The sequence below is a fragment of the Eurosta solidaginis genome, chromosome 2 (genome assembly GCF_040869045.1).
Source record: "Eurosta solidaginis isolate ZX-2024a chromosome 2, ASM4086904v1, whole genome shotgun sequence".
Taxonomy (NCBI): domain Eukaryota; kingdom Metazoa; phylum Arthropoda; class Insecta; order Diptera; family Tephritidae; genus Eurosta; species Eurosta solidaginis.
Genome location: NC_090320.1, coordinates 40,444,513 through 40,460,706, shown reverse-complemented (window position 1 = coordinate 40,460,706; position 16,194 = coordinate 40,444,513). Strand labels below are relative to the sequence as shown.

The 16,194-nt window shown below is 41.2% G+C and overlaps 1 protein-coding gene across 3 annotated transcripts in view; it reads left to right on the top strand.

Moving 5' to 3' along the window:
* The first annotated feature begins 360 nt into the window (after window positions 1–360).
* Window positions 361–16,194, top strand: part of bchs (WD repeat and FYVE domain containing 3 bchs) — a 79,678-nt gene continuing 63,844 nt past the window's right edge. The window contains exons 1-2 of one of the 3 annotated variants that reach the window (XM_067765103.1): window positions 361–529; window positions 627–1,322. The gene's annotated coding sequence lies outside the window, so the exon portion shown is untranslated. Of the gene's footprint in view, window positions 530–559; window positions 1,323–16,194 lie in introns of those variants that run through there. The other 2 variants (XM_067765106.1, XM_067765104.1) reach the window with 2 other exon arrangements.

Sequence of the window (16,194 nt, the reverse complement as noted above, 5' to 3'; positions counted from 1 at the left end):
AAACTTCGGTGTGAAAGGCAAACACGCTAACACACCAAGGCGGCCGCTTGTTCTACGTGTTCCAATAAAATCACCGCTATATATTCAGCATTTTCCTGGGCGTTATTCAAAATGTTGGGTCTGGTAGCACGGTTTTCTTGTCGAATTCCATTGTTTTGCTCGCAAAACGTAAATAAAGAAGAAAACAACGAAATGAAATGAACGCTAAATCAAGCAAACAAAGCATGGACAACGATAACAAGACACAAAGAAAATTAAAACGTCAAAGACGCGTTGACAGCTGTAAACCGAATGTCACACAAAGCAGAATATGTCAGAATTCATTGTTCGCGATTTCTTGGACAGATTTGGTTGCTCGTTTCTACGTCGTCGCGCTAGTTTACACAAAAATTAGAAGAAAAAAATTTGCAAAAGTGAAAATTAAACAAAATGTAATTATAAAAGATGATGAAAGTACTAAAGAAAGTATACCGCAGTTGAGTGAATACAAAAAATAGTTGAATTGGTAATTGAAATGTGAAGAAAGAAGGTGTGTATGGTTGAAAAATTTTCACAGCCTTTGTTGGGGGAAGGCGCATGCAAATTTTTGTGTATTTATTGTAATTTTTTTACGAATATTTTCACAGTTCAATGCAAGGCGAATCTATACTGAATCCGTCTTGAGTTCCATGCGAAAAAATCTTGGCAGGTAGAGAAGAAAGTGGTAAATCAGTTTTGAGTGGTAGCTGCCACTAGCGCTCCACGGATGTAAAATCGTTCTTACACCAAAAACCTGAAGAAAAATCAATAAGCTGCTGTGCTGGGAAAAATGTAAAAAGCAACAAACAAAGAAAATGCTCGTGAAAAATACGTACGTCAAAGAAAATACGATGAAAATCGTGGAAATGTCCGTGTAATGCAAAAAAACCACAAGAGAAGGTGAAAAGTTGTAAATCATACTAAAAATGCGAATGAGTGCGCAGTAAAAGTGTGCCATTGGTCAAGGGGTTGCAGTGTGTACAGCGTGTGATGCCGATTGTTGATTCGCAAGCTAGTAAACAAAGAACGACACACAGACTCAGTGACCCCGAATCACTCAATGGTTCATAGCAAACAACTTATCAGCCCACCACCCAAACGTGAAACGCGTTTAAACTCGAGTGTTTCCTGCATCAGGATATTAAAAACGTTTTTGAACAATGTAATGAAGAAAAAGTTGCAAGTGAAATAGTGACAACAAAAAGTGTGTGTATGAATGTACATATTAAGATGGTACCTAAAAGGAAGTGATAACGTCACAGAATTCAATGTTAAATGGCATTTTTGAGTAGCTAGCTTAGGGGGTGAGAGATACAAGGACAATTTGAATGATGCTAAACTTTTATATCTACGAATAATATGTATGTACCTATGTAATACTTATTTGTATATGCCAATAATTACTAGCTTTTCGCAACATTACGAACCTGAATATCCATATACTTTACAAGTACATATGGCGACCGCCTACTAAAGGGCCTGGCGTCAAGACACGGGAGAAGCAACACTAAAACACTTTAGACAAATTGTTTCTAAGCGGTGTCGCCCCTTGGTAGTGTTTTGACAAACACTTCGAGTCTGTTATGAAAAATTCATTTACCTCACAGATGCCGTTCCACTAATGACTGTTATTGTTGTTGTTGTTGTTGTTTTTGTAGCGATAAGGATACTCCCCGAAGGCCTTGGGGAGTTTTATCGATGTTGATGGTCCTTTTCCGGATACAGATCCCGTACGTTGCGGTAACAAAGCACCATTAAAGTACTAGCCCGACCATCTCGGGAACGATTTGGATTGACCACCGAAAACCTTCTAGACCATCCCGCCCTCCAAACCCCTAGATCCATAAGAATTTGGGGTCCGCAGAGCCTCGGCTTTCAAAGAAACAGTATTCGCCACGGGTAGGTGAGGTTGACAATTGGGTTGGAGAAGCTATATATTGCGCTTGCAAGCCCTTGAAATGGTTGCGCTACACAACCCCTTGAATAAATTAGGTATTTTAGTCGCCTCTTAAGACAGGTATACCTGCCACGGGTATATTCTAAGCCCCCTAAGCCGCTGGGGTTACCTATGACTGTTGTTGTTGTTGTAGCAATGCTCGCCCCACCTAATAGCCGCGACCGATCACAAATTGTCATCAATATCCTCTAACGGGAGTCCAAGGAAACTTGCCGTTTCAACAGGGGTGGACCATAAGGAAAGGGGTGTTAGAGGCGTTGGTTCCACATTACAATTGAAGAGATGGTTGGTGTCATGTGGGGACACGTTGCAAGCGGGGCATAAATTTGTATGTCCAGAACGAAGTTGAGCAAGAGTGACACGCGTTTCCCTGGGGAGTATGCGTTCCTCTTCCGCAAGTTTTGGATAGTTTTCGTTAAGCACTGGATTCACCGGGCAATTCCCGGTATAAAGGTCCGACGCCTGTTTATGGAGTTCACCAAGGACCTGCTTGTGTTTTTTCACTTCATACGGTTGGGTTCTCAGGTGCCGTATTTCCTCAAAATGCTTACGGAGATGACTCCTTAAGCCCCTAGGCGGTGCTGGTTCATCAATCAGATGTCTGTTGGGATGCCCAGGTTTCTGGGTATTCAACAGGAACTGTTTGGTCAGCATTTCATTTCTCTCCCTGATGGGGAGTATTCTCGCCTCATTATGCAGATGGTGTTCTGGGGACATAAGAAGACAGCCCGTGGCGATTCTGAGAGCAGTATTTTGGCAGGCCTGTAGTTTTTTCCAGTGGGTGATTTTTAGGCTTGGCGACCATATGGGTGACGCGTAGCACGTAATCGGCTGGCTAATTGCTTTGTATGTAGTCATGAGCGTTTCTTTATCTTTTCCCCAAGTACTGCCAGTGAGGGATTTGAGGATTTTGTTACGGCTCTGAATTCTCGGAACAATTGCGGCTGCGTGCTCACTAAAATGTAGACCCTGATCAAACGTCACACCCAAGATTTTGGGGTGTAGGACAGTCGGTAGCGTAGTGCCATCGACGTGGATGTTCAAAATGGTCGACATTTGGCGCGTCCATGTTGTAAATAAGGTCGCGGAAGATTTAGTCGGTGATAATGCCAGGTTTCGCGAGGCGAAAAAACTGGAGAGATCAGGGACGTAGCCGTTTATTTTATTGCATAGCGCATCGATCTTTGGGCCTGGGCCTGTGGCCATTATTGTGCAGTCATCGCCGTAGGAAACGATTGTGACTCCTTCCGGTGGTGAAGGTAGCTTAGATATGTAGAAATTAAACAAAAGTGGGGATAGGACACCACCCTGTGGCACCCCTTGTTTAATTCTCCTTGGTTTTGATGCTTCGTTTCTAAATTGCACCGATGCCTGCCGACCACGCAGGGTAGACCCTTCCAGGTCCTGCAGTAACGAGCCATGGTTGACCGTATCGAAAGCTTTTGATAGGTCTAGTGCTAGAAGTACTGTTCTATGGTGGGGGTATTGATTTAAACCGCAATTTATCTGGGTGCTAATGGCATTTAGCGCGTTGGTAGTGCTATGGAGCTTTCTGAAGCCATGCTGATGAGGGGCTAGCTGCAAATTTGCTTGGAAATAAGGGAGCAAAATGGCTTCAAGCGTCTTTGCCACTGGCGTTAGGAGAGATATCGGACGATACGACTCACCTATGTTAGCTGGTTTCCCAGGCTTTAGTAGCGGGACCACCTTGGCCATTTTCCATTTCTCAGGTATGACAAAGATGGAAAGAGACAGATTGGAGACATGCGCTAAAAATTTGAAACCCTCTTTCCCTAGGCTTTTAAGCATCGGCATGGCTATGCCGTCTGGGCCCACTGCTTTGGATGGTTTAGCACGACCAATGGCGTCCTCAACCTCTTTAGCGGTGATGGTGATTGGTGACGCGCTGAATTTGTGTTTATGTGCGTGTCTATTGGCTCTCCGTCTATATTGTCGGCAGAAAGCGCTCTCGCATTTTTTCGCATCCGACAGCACTTTGTCGCCAAAGCGATGGAAACTTTGTCTTTGTGCTTAGTCGAATTCGATAGGGACTTTACGGTGGACCAAAGTTTACCCACACCGGTAGAGAGGTTACAACCTCTTAGGTGCTCCTCCCATTTCGCCTGCTTGGGTTCATCCACAAGCAATCTGATGCGTTGGTTTATATCCCTTATTTGGGGGTCGCATGGATCAAGCTGTCTTATAAGGTCACGTTCTCTCGCTGAGTTTGCGGCCTCCGCCGGGAAGTGGGCCGGATTTCGGGAATTCTCCCGGCGGGAATGAAATGTGCCGAGGCCGATTTAATGACCTTACGGAAGGCATGCTCCCCTTGGCGGGCATCAGTCGGGATAGTGAGGGCAGCAAAGCGGCTGTCTATAAAGGATTTATATTCTTCACACTTTCCTTTTTTGAAGTTTATGAAAGTGCGTTTTTCAGTGACGATGAAATCGGCGGTACGCTCAAGCGAAATAAGTATGGGCAGGTGGTCGGATGCCAATGTTCCCATCGGCTGCCTGTTGACGCAGTTTACGAGTTCTGCGCTCACGATTGAAATATCTGGCGAGCTGTGACAGCTTCCTACCATACGTGTGGGGGCGTCTCCGTTTATTGTGCAGAACGTCGTTTCTATTTGATCCGCCAACATCTCACCCCTACTGTCCGCCCGCAAGTTTGAATGCCATAGATCATGATGGGCATTGAAATCACCTAAGATAATGCGATTGTTGCCAGTGAGTAAGGCCCTGATATTAGGGCGGTATCCACTGGGGCAACAGGTGGCAGGAGGGATGTAGATGTTGATGATTTCTAGGTTTGCATCGCCTGACCGGACAGATAGGCCTTGACGTTCTAAGACATTGTCCCTGCGGTCGATGCCAGGATCAAATATATAATATTGCACAGAGTGGTGTATGATAAACGCGAGACCGCCTCCATTTCCGCTCTCGCGGTCTTTCCTGTGCACGTTATACCCAGAGCAGGTCTGCAATGCAGATTTTGCTGTGAGTTTAGTCTCTTGAATCGCAGCAATGCGGATGTTGTGCCGCTTCATGAAATCAACTATATCCGTAATCTTCCCAGTTAGTCCATTACAGTTTAACTGCAGGATTCTGAAGTGCATAAGGGGAGACGTCGCCAATCTGGGGGTAAGTGACGGGTGACTACGCCTGGGTTGTGGAAGGCCAGGACGCAATTGCTGTTGTGGCCCTGGGACTGGGCGTCCTTGGGCAAGCATTGGGGTACCCGGATGATTTGGGTTTGCGACCTGGCAACATGACGCGATGAACCCCGTCGGGGGGTTACCGTCGTGGAGACCAGAACATCTGGGAAAGTAAGGCGTAGACTACGGGACGCCCTTGGGCGTGAACAGCAAGGAGCCACAAAAGATTTAAAAAAGTTACGTGGACGTCGGGTTTTGGGATCAAGCCCAGAACAACCTGTCCAATGCAACCATCCCTTGCACGAGACACACTGAACAGAGTATGACCGTCCTAAAAAGATTATTTTCCGGCAGATGCAGCAAAACCATTTCTCAGGACCGGGGTCAGGAGACGGACCCGGATTGGATTCGATGCCTTCCCGGAGTAAGAGAATATGGAGCAGTCCTGCTGCAAGGAGCTGCTGGGAGGATGAAAATTTGTGGGAGGGACGAAACAAATTAGATGGGGTCACACTGAAATGACAGTCCTTGGTCGGGAAAAATCCCGAGTCGCTCCGGTACATAGAACCGACTGCCTTGGGAAGTGACCTATGACTGTCATAATCGATTGTTATCAACGCCTTATTCCCAGCCAATCAAATGGGGAGCGCGTCGGGCCAGGACTCCCGTGTTAAAAATTAGCCTTCAAGAGTATCAGACCAAGTTTGTGTTGGTTTAAGTACAATTTCTCATACAACACATACGAACTCTCTCTGGCTTATATTCTGACAGTCGTGGGAATCATTTTAACATCATTATAAATTTATCGTCTATATTATATATATACAGTTTTGAAGTAATAATCTGATGATCAAATTTGGAGGCCTATTACTCCAGCAGATATGCATCTTAAGAACCACTTAACTCCACACCGCTAATACTAGCAAAAGCATTCGTTAAGTGCATATTTCTGCAGTTGTAACAACAAATTGTATCAGCGATAAAGGTTGGCTGGGCTAAACATAGCAAATGTTTGTGTATACTGTAAACCATTTGTATTATCATAATACAAGACCAACTGATTTATGTCTTTTTTTAAAATGAAATGATAAAAAGCTGCAATGAAATGGCAATGATTTACTTGCCTTCAAGCGTCTCAAGGCAATAAATTGATTGACTTTCCACTTCAAGCGACTATCATAATTCAGTTTTAAAAGGGAGGATCTAATTTGCATTTGTGGAGGTGAAATGTGAGATAATTCTGGCGACTGACTACCCCAAGTAACTTGTCGAAGAAGGAGTACAACTAAGAAATACGTAGGCATGCCCAGAAGAGGGAGTGCTCTCACCATTGATATGGGTACAGAAGGTTATTTTGGTCATATAAATCGTTCCCGAGATGATCGGGCTAGTACCTTTGTGGTGCTTGTTACCGGAACGTACCGGATCCATATCCGACAAAGGACCCTCAACATTGATAACACTCCCAAAACCATCGGGGAGTGTCTTAATCTACAACAACAACGACAAGCGGTAATACTCCCCATAAAAGAGAGAAACGAAATGCTGAACAAACACTTACTATTAAATACTCAGAAGCATGACCATGATAACAGAGATCTGATTAAAGTGGCCTACCTCCCAAGGACATAAGGAGTAATTACCGCAGGCACTATTAAGAAATATGGCTCACAATAACTCCGTCATTTGAACCAAATAAGCATTAACAGTCCCTCAGCCTCATCCGTGAAGAAAAGGCGAAGTCAAATGCTGATTAATGCAGAGTCCGAATCTCGCAGTTGAGGAAAGCAGACTTCCCAGGGGGACTCGCGTCACTCTGGCACATTGTATGCCATGCAGTAATGTGCCGCACATGGCACCAACCATATTTTCAACTGTAATGTGGAACCAACGCATCTAACACATATGTCTATTTGCACTCCCGTTAAAGAATATTGATGTCAATTTATGAGTTCTCGCATCTATTGTATGATTTATAGCTTTAAAAAAAAAAAAAACAAGCAACTTATATGAAATGATAAGAAGCTGCACAGCTTTCATAAGGGCATCGATTTTATTCATGTGGAAAATAATGTCAATGATATACTTACCTTCAAGGCGTCTCAAGGCAATTAATTAATTGACTTCTAATAAAAGCCGAATATCATGATTCATTTTTAAAATTTTACATCCAATCCGCATCTGTGGAGGTGAATTGTGACATAATCTAGGCGGGCTAGGCTGTGACTTCCACAAGATATTTACAAGACATTCGTAAGGATTTCCGCAAGGAGGATTCTAATGCCTCTCATATTTGGCAAAGGAATCCGATTCCAGTTCTATGCGGATTATAATGCCATAATTGCAGAAGAAAAATTTTAAAGCACAATTTGCGATCCTCTCAAAGGGTGGTGGATAAGTGCGACCGATCGCAAATTGTCTTCAATGTCCTCTAACGGGTGTTCAAGGAAACTTACTGTTTCAACAGGGGTGGACCATAATGATTCTGGGTAGGTAAGAGTTTAACCTGTTACAGTATCCAGGTCGGAGTTGAGATAGAGTGACTCGCGTTTTCCTGGGGACAGTGCGTTCCTCCTCTGCTAGTTTGGGATATTGCTCTTTGAGTACAGGATTCAACGGGCAATTCTGGGATAGAGGTCTGACGCCTTTTTGTGGAGTTCACTGAGGACCTGCTTGCGTTTTTTAGCTTCATACGGCTGTGTTCTCGGGTGCCGTATTTCCTCATAATGCTTACGGAGATGATTCCTTAAGTCCCTGGGCGGTGTAGGCTCATCAATCTGGTGACTGTTGGGATGTCAAGGTTTCTGGGTATTCAACAGACTTTGTGCTCCCAATTAGCGTCAGTTCATGATAATGATGTTACAAATACTAGCCCTTGTAAGCAAGATCTAACGGAAATCAACTATTCAATGTTCAAACATCTAGTCTAAATATTCTGGTACTTCTACTAAGTACCGTCAATTGGAGTTAATATATGAAAAGCAACCTATAGTACAAGGCCAAAATTAAAAAAAATCTGCTTTATGAAAATAACAGTTAAAATTTGATAAGCATGTTAAGATGTGCTAATTTTTCCAAAATACAGAACTGAAATTAGAAATCTACTTAGAAGCACTGATTTTAAGGAGGCTTAACTAAAATTTCTCTGCCGCTTTTCCAAACTCTCACTAGCACGCATATAAATTTTTGGCATAAGATGAGGAGAGATTTGGGGAATCTAAATATGTCTGATACTTCGTTAAGAAAACATGAACATGAAATGGTATATTAACTTTGGTCCGATGTTTGTAACGTTGAGAAATATAGAAGATAGACTCACCATTAAGTATACCGAATTGATCAGGGCGACGAACTGAGTTGATATAGCCATGTCCGTCTGTCCGTCCGTCTGTCTGTTTGAACGCAAACTAGTCCCTCAAATTTTGAGATATCTCAATGAAATTTGGCACAAGGATGTATTTTTGTATTATATTAGACATTTGTCGGATCCGGTAGGATCGGACCACTATAACATATATCTTCCATACAACCGATCGTTCAGATAAGACGATTTTGGTCATTCCTGCCGCAATTTAGGAAGTATAAACGTGAAACTCGGTGATATATATTCTAATATATCATAGAAGATATCCTGAAAAAATCACTTTGATCGGAGCTATATATAGTTATATCCCATACAACCGATCGTTCAGATAGAAAGATTTTTGGCCATTTCTCCCTTAATTTAGAAAGTATAAACGTGAATCTGTGTGATATATATTTTAATATATCAAAGAAGATTTTCTGAAAAAATCACTTTGATCGGAGGTATATATAGTATATATCACATACAACCGATCGTTCAGATAGAAAAATTTTTGGCAATTTCTCCCTTAATTTCCAATATAAAAACGTTAAACTTGGTGATATTTATTCTAATATATCATAGAGGATTTCATGAAAAAATCGTTTCGATCGGAGCTATATATAATATATATCCCATACAACCGATCGTTCAGATAGAAAGATTTTTAGCCATTTCTCCCTTAATTTCCAATATAAAAACGTTAAACTTGGTGATATTTATTCTAATATATCATAGAATATTTCCTGAAAAAATCACTTTGATCGGAGCTATATGTATATAGTATATACCTATCCCATACAACCGATCCCGCCGATTGTTTGTTTTTTTAATTTTCCTACTAATATGCGGCGCCGTGGTGTGATGGTAGCGTGCTCCGCCTACCACATCGGAGATCCTGGGTTCACGCCTCGGGCAAAGCAACATCAAAATTTTAGAAACAAGTTTTTTCAATTAGAAGAAACCTTCAGTGTATGGCAAGAACTCCGAGTGTATTTCTGCCATGAAAAGCTCTCAGTGAAAACTTATCTGCCTTGCAGATGCCGTTCGGAGTCGGCATAAAACAAGTAGGTGCCGTCCCGCCAATTTGTAGGAAAAATTAAAAGGAGCAGGAAGCAAATCGGAAGATAAACTCGGCCTTAAATCTCTTCGGAGTTTAGCGCGCCTTTCATTTATTTATTTAATACGCCAAATTCTACTGTCAATACAATTAGTTTAATATAGTCGAATTATATTTCGCTAATCAACAGCAAAACATACATACATACATACAACACAATAAACCCATTAAAGTAATTTGTTTCCGCCATTAATGGTATGAAAACAGCTAATAACATTTGGCCTTGGATATGGTTTGATTCAAAAGCTTGTTTTTGTAATACCTGTGGTTGGGCAGATACTAAGTTCAAATAATTTTTGATTGAACGTTAAGATGTATGAATGTTGTTATGTTGAAATGTGAAAGAACACGTGGAAATTATGCATGAGTCGAAGAGACTTTGAGTGTAAGTGTAAGAAAAGATATACAAAACTGTGAATAGCTCATTGAAGAAAAACTGTACTACTTTTAAAGTTCAAAATAAGTAATTATAGAACCATCAAAAACTTAATAAAATTTGTTAGCATAAGCTGATGCTTTGACAAGTTTTCTCAAACTTAACCTAAAATGTACTACATACCTACAAGAATACCGTGTCTCAGAATTATCTATGCCAAGTCATATCAACTTCATTCATACTTTTCACTCTTCTCATTACTAAGCCCATACAAAAACACTCTTCCATCAAACGGTCATTAGTTTGACCCAAATCTAAACAAGCAACGGTTTTGTACAAAATTACCAGTACAACATTGAACAAACGTTGTTGGTGTAGCAACAAATCATTGAAGCGATGCTGCATGAAATATTTAGCGATAAACATATGTGGCAGACACGAAAAAACCTACATATGTACGTATATACCAAAAACTAGGCCTTTCCATGGTAATCTTCTTAAGTGTGCATCACATCACATCATTGTTAAAGAACAAAAAACACTTGAGACAGTTGTTGTAGCCAATTTAGATTAACTTTGATTTATTTAATTTTTTTGTGTATAAAAGTATTCCACTTCTGAAAATGGCAAACTAAAATTTAAATTGGTTGTGCAATCATTCAAGCAAGCCGTTAATTCCTATATTAATAGAGATGGGAAAAGGGTAAATACCCAAATGGAAGATACCCGGTAATATATGGTAAAAATGGGTAAATACCCCAATATTTACCCAAAAGAAGGGTATAAATTATGTTTTAGAAAATATGCCAAAAAAACAGAAAATCAATCCAAATATACCCGATGTATACTATATTGGTGGAATTGAAAGGTAGTTATCTTTTGCGCCATCGGTTGAATTACTTTTAATCTATAATCCAGTGTTTTCCAAAAATCTTCACCCAATAATGCATACCGGTGCACACATTTTAAGTTACCCAGCAAACGTTCAAAAAAATATTTCTAAATCGGAGCGTTTACATTCAATACATTACTTTACAATATGAGCCTAAATGAGAGTCATATATGACGCCTAAAATACTATAAACACCTCATATTTAGCCTCTTCTGGAGTTCGTTCCTGCGTCATTTATGACTAATGAAGTCTTATAGCACCTATTTGGCCTATTTATTAGGCACTTTTCATGCATATCGTTAGCTTAATTCACAAAGGCCCTAACCAACAAATTGAAAATTTTACTGGAGAATATATCTCTCTGACAGCTAATTCGCGCTTATGAATACATTTGTATGTGTACTTATTAACTTACTTATTTAGCATTGCATTAGCGTCCCGATCCTGCAGTTCACCTTCAAACTTTTACTGAATTTCGTCCACATGTGTATACATGCGCTCAAATTTCTTTCTAAACGCCCCAAGATAATGCCATTATAGAATTCATGATAGAACAAGTAATGAAGTCTAAGTTCGGGTGAAACCGAACATTACATACCCAGCTGTACACTTGAAATGCTGTTGTTATTTGCTTTGTGTGCTTAATAGTGTTACAAGGTTAGGTTGAACTGAACGGTCCATGAGGACCTCACATAGACTGATTGAGTCCGTAGTGTTACCAGAAGTTTGTTTTAACGATCAAACTGAAAAACCCTATCAAAAACCAGGACCTATGTTAAAAAATAACTCCGTCCTCTTGGCAAATACTAGCAGCTTCCTAGGACTTAAGCCACTTGCTGCTTCTAGATCTGACAGCTGTATCACTCCTAATAGCTGGAGTATAAGCCTGGCAGGGCACGAGCACAAAACGTGCTCGATCGTTTCCTCCTCCAACCCGCACTTCCTACATCTGCTATCACTGACCAAGCCTAATTTAAAGGTATGTGACGCCAGAAGGCAGTGTCCAGTCAGAATACCCGTCATGAGTCTACAGTCCTCTCTTTTTAATGATAGAAGCAACTTTGTTAGTCGAAGGTTGTAAGACCTACACATAATCTTCGACACTTTACAGCCCCGCGCTGGAACCCACGCTTTTCCCGCTTGGCCGATCATGTGCACCTCTCGCCTAGTTTTACAAGGCTGCGCAATAATGCATATACATATGGCTCCATTCTGAACTAATTTTCATTTAAAAGAAGAAAAAAGGATACAGAGGCTAACACCAATGACCTTGAGCGGGTAATAATGCAGTTTTCCTTCAGATATGGGGATTTCCCTACTGTTTATTTTAAAATAAAGATATAACAGAACAATAAACATAAACACACAAGTGCCATTGTACTAAAAAGCGTTATTACAAAAAAAGGGTAGGGTTATTAACGAAATTTTCCAACTTTTACTAGAAATAGCTTATTACCTGCTTAGCTTATTATCGCACTTTTACAAAATCTTTTAAATAAAAGAAGGCGATTTAACCGATTTAGTCCATTTTTACTGAAAATATTTCCTGTTAAACACCAAATTCTTCGTCGAGTTATGGCTCCAGAAATATTGGAATATGCATTGTAAGAAAGGGGCAGTGCCACGCCCATTTTTCAAGATTTGAATTGTTTCCTATTTGTTTTTTTTTTTTTTAAATAGCAAAAGATACGATTGGTACAAAACTATTTTTCGCTAAGATTTAACTTATTATTTTATGTTATTTAAATTCATTTATACAAAAGTGGGCGTGGTCCTTAACCAATCTTATCTATTTTTACTAGAAATATGTTCTGCTATAAGGAAAATATGTGTACCCAATTTTGTTACGATATGTAAATTTTTCTTCGAGTTATGGCTCCCGAAACATTGAAAACGGCTTAGTCATCAAAGGGGCGATGACACGCCCATTTTTTAAAGTTGAAATTTTTCCTATTTATTGTTATAAATCTTGGATCATGAAATACCATTGATATTGTTACGAATATTAGCAAAACTAAGGGGTGCTGCCATCTCTAGGCCGATGCTAAGCAGTAACGTGAATTCACATCAATAATTCAATCATTATGTATCTACATAAACGAATCAATAATTGCGTCTACACATATGTACGTATACCAGCAGCGGAGCGGCAATGCACAAACACATGCATATATCTTATCTGAGTTGTCACAAGAGAGGGCAATAATTTGTGCAAGTATTACTCAAATGAGAAATTATACATCTGTAGTTGTAGCTGAGAAATTTATAACTAACTAAGTAAAATTCTGGAAGCGCCTAGAAGATGCCACGAGGAAATCACAGAGTATAAAAGCATCAGCGGTAGAGGCGCTATGGGCAGTTTTCGATTAAGACGCTATCTAGCGAGCAATAGCAGTATTATTTTGAAAGCCAGTTTCATATAAGCTATCAGTTTGGTTATTAAGCAAGCTAGTTGCAAAATATAAGTGTTATTGTGAAGTACTTTAATTTTTCAATTATTCAATATTGGAGTTATTTATTCAACAGTTTAGTGATACAAACTTAGCAAAAGGGAAAATAAGAGGATTTGCAATAAATTCGTTACAATTGGCGTCAGAAGAGGAATTGTTGAATAAATTCCAGAGGACAACAAGGACATGGCAAAGTTCAGTGAATTGAAGATCCACCAACTAAAGAAGGAGTTGGAGAGCCGTGGATTGAATACAAGCGGCGTTAAACTCGAACTGCAGGCACGGCTACGAGAGGCATTGGAAGCAGAAGGAATTGATGTGGACGAGTATGTCTTTTATCCTGATGGGGACGGGACAACAACAAAAATTGAAGAGAAAAATGAAACACCGCAGACAATGGCGAACACAGACCTGAACATGATATTGGCTGCAATATCGGCACAAATGTCCGAAATGTCATCACAAATATCTACCAACATGTCATCACAATTGGAGTCGCAGGAGACACGCATAGCATCGAAGATTGAAGCACAAGAAACGCGTATTTCAGAAATGTCGACACAGATTACATCCAAGATGGAAACTCAACTGGAAGAACAGAAAACGTATATGTCATCACAGATGGAATCCCAAGAGACACGAATTACATCAAAGATGGAAACACAACTGAAAGAACAAGAGGCACGCATAACAGTACAACTCGAAGCGCAGGAGGCGCGTATATCATCAAAACTCGAAGCGCGTATGGACGAGGAAATAACGCAGTTTGAGGAAAAAATCGAAGCCGAGGTGGATGCTTTGAGAGGTCGTATACAGGAGTTGCAATTACATCGCCCAGCTGTTTCAGCAAGCAATCCAAAGGTAGGTTAAACCGGTTGAACTCGCCGGTCCATAAGGACCTCACATAGACTGATTGAGTCCGTAGTGTTCAAAGGTAAAAACACCATCCTTTGACGGTTCTGTTCCTTTCCAGGTCTTTAAGCTTCAGTTTGAGAAGACCGCAGCAGTGAACAACTGGAGTGCTGAAGATAAAGTTGCTGCACTATTCGTAGCATTGAAAGGACCAGCTGCCGAAATCTTACAGACTATTCCAGAGTACGAACGGAACAGTTATGACGCATTGATGGCTGCTGTAGAACGGCGATACGGAAGCGAACACAGGAAGCAGATACACCAAATAGAGCTGCAAACCGCTACCAAAAAGCTAATGAGACTTTGCAGGAGTTTGCGTCAGATGTCGAAAGGCTTGCACATTTGGCGAATGCCGACGCACCCGTGGAATACACCGAAAGGGTAAAAATTCAGAGCTTTATAAATGGCATACGGGACGTCGAAACGAAGCGAGCCACATACGCAAACCCGAAGCCAACATTTGCAGAAACGGTATCCCATGCGCTGACTCAGGAAACAGCGTCACTTTTGAGTAAGCCCACATACAAAGCTCATCGTGTGGAAGGGAAAGGCTAGACTGGGTAGACACAATTTTGGAAGCATTAAAAGGAACGCAGCAGAAAAACGGTGGTGCCGTCAAATGCTTTAAATGTGGAAAGCCAGGGCACATTGCACGTTATTGCAGTACCAATCCTAACAGTTCCAGCAATGTGGGTGGCCGTAAACGCAGAGCTGAAGGAGAGGAGCAAATCTCAAAATCCACTCAATCATTAAACTAAAGCGAGTCAGCCGCAAGGGGCGACAGCTGGCTCTCTCAATTGAATGCCCCATAATCTCTATCTCACAAATTGGAAGAAGGTCAAACAATCTTACTGTCGGAGGACATGTGGATGGAAAGGAACGTTTACTGACTGTAGATACGGGTGCATACCATTCCATTATTCGAGCGGATTTAGTCAACAAGAAGATAAGACCATTGCATGGAGCAAGATTGCGTACAGCCACTGGAGAAGACAGCACTGTTCTAGGAGAAGTATCATGTGAAGTCGCAATTGGGAACGTCACGGTACTACACAATTTTATAGTGGCAGATATTGTTGATGAAATCATAATTGGAGTGGAATTCTTAATTGACCAGGGCATCAAGATCGACATGCAAAGCAAGACGATGCGATATAAGAACATGGATGTACCACTTAATTTCGGCTACGAGAGAGGCTACAGCAGTAAACGAGTGCTGGTGGAAGAGAGTCAGCAAATACCACCAAAATCCGAAGCAGTCATCTGGGCAAAGGTAGATGGAGATTGTGGGACAAACAAATTGTGGGTTGTCGAAGCAGCAAACAAATCAGCACCAAACATACTTGTAGGAAAAACCCTGGCTATGACAAAACAAGATGGACGTATTCCGGTAAGAGTACTCAATGAGTTCAAGTCACCACTCAAACTGACCAAAGGAGCTATTTTGGTAAAATGCCAAGAGGCTGAAGTAATTATTAACTGTGAACAACCCCAGGAACACGTTTCATCTAGTAATACTGATCTTTCAAATGACATCACGGCATGGACGAAGGGGCTAGAGGAAGATTATCAGAGTAAGGCAAAGCAACTGCTCCTAAAGTACGCAAACATATTTGACCAGGATGGTTCCAAACCAGGCCGCACCAATGTTGTGAAACATCAAATTGACACTGGAGACGCGAGGCCGATACGTCAAGCTCCACGTAGCGTTCCACTGGCGAAGCGGGAAGTTGTGAGTCAAATTATACAAGAAATGAGCGACAGCGGCGTCATCGAACCATCAGCTAGTCCCTGGAGCTCACCGGTAGTACTTGTAAAGAAGAGGGATGGAAAAATGAGGTTTTGCGTGGACTACCGGAAGTTGAATGACGTTACGAAAAAGGATAGCTACCTATTGCCAAGAATTGACGACACTCTGGACTCGCTCTCTGGTACGAAATGGTTTTCCACACTGGACTTGAAAAGCGCC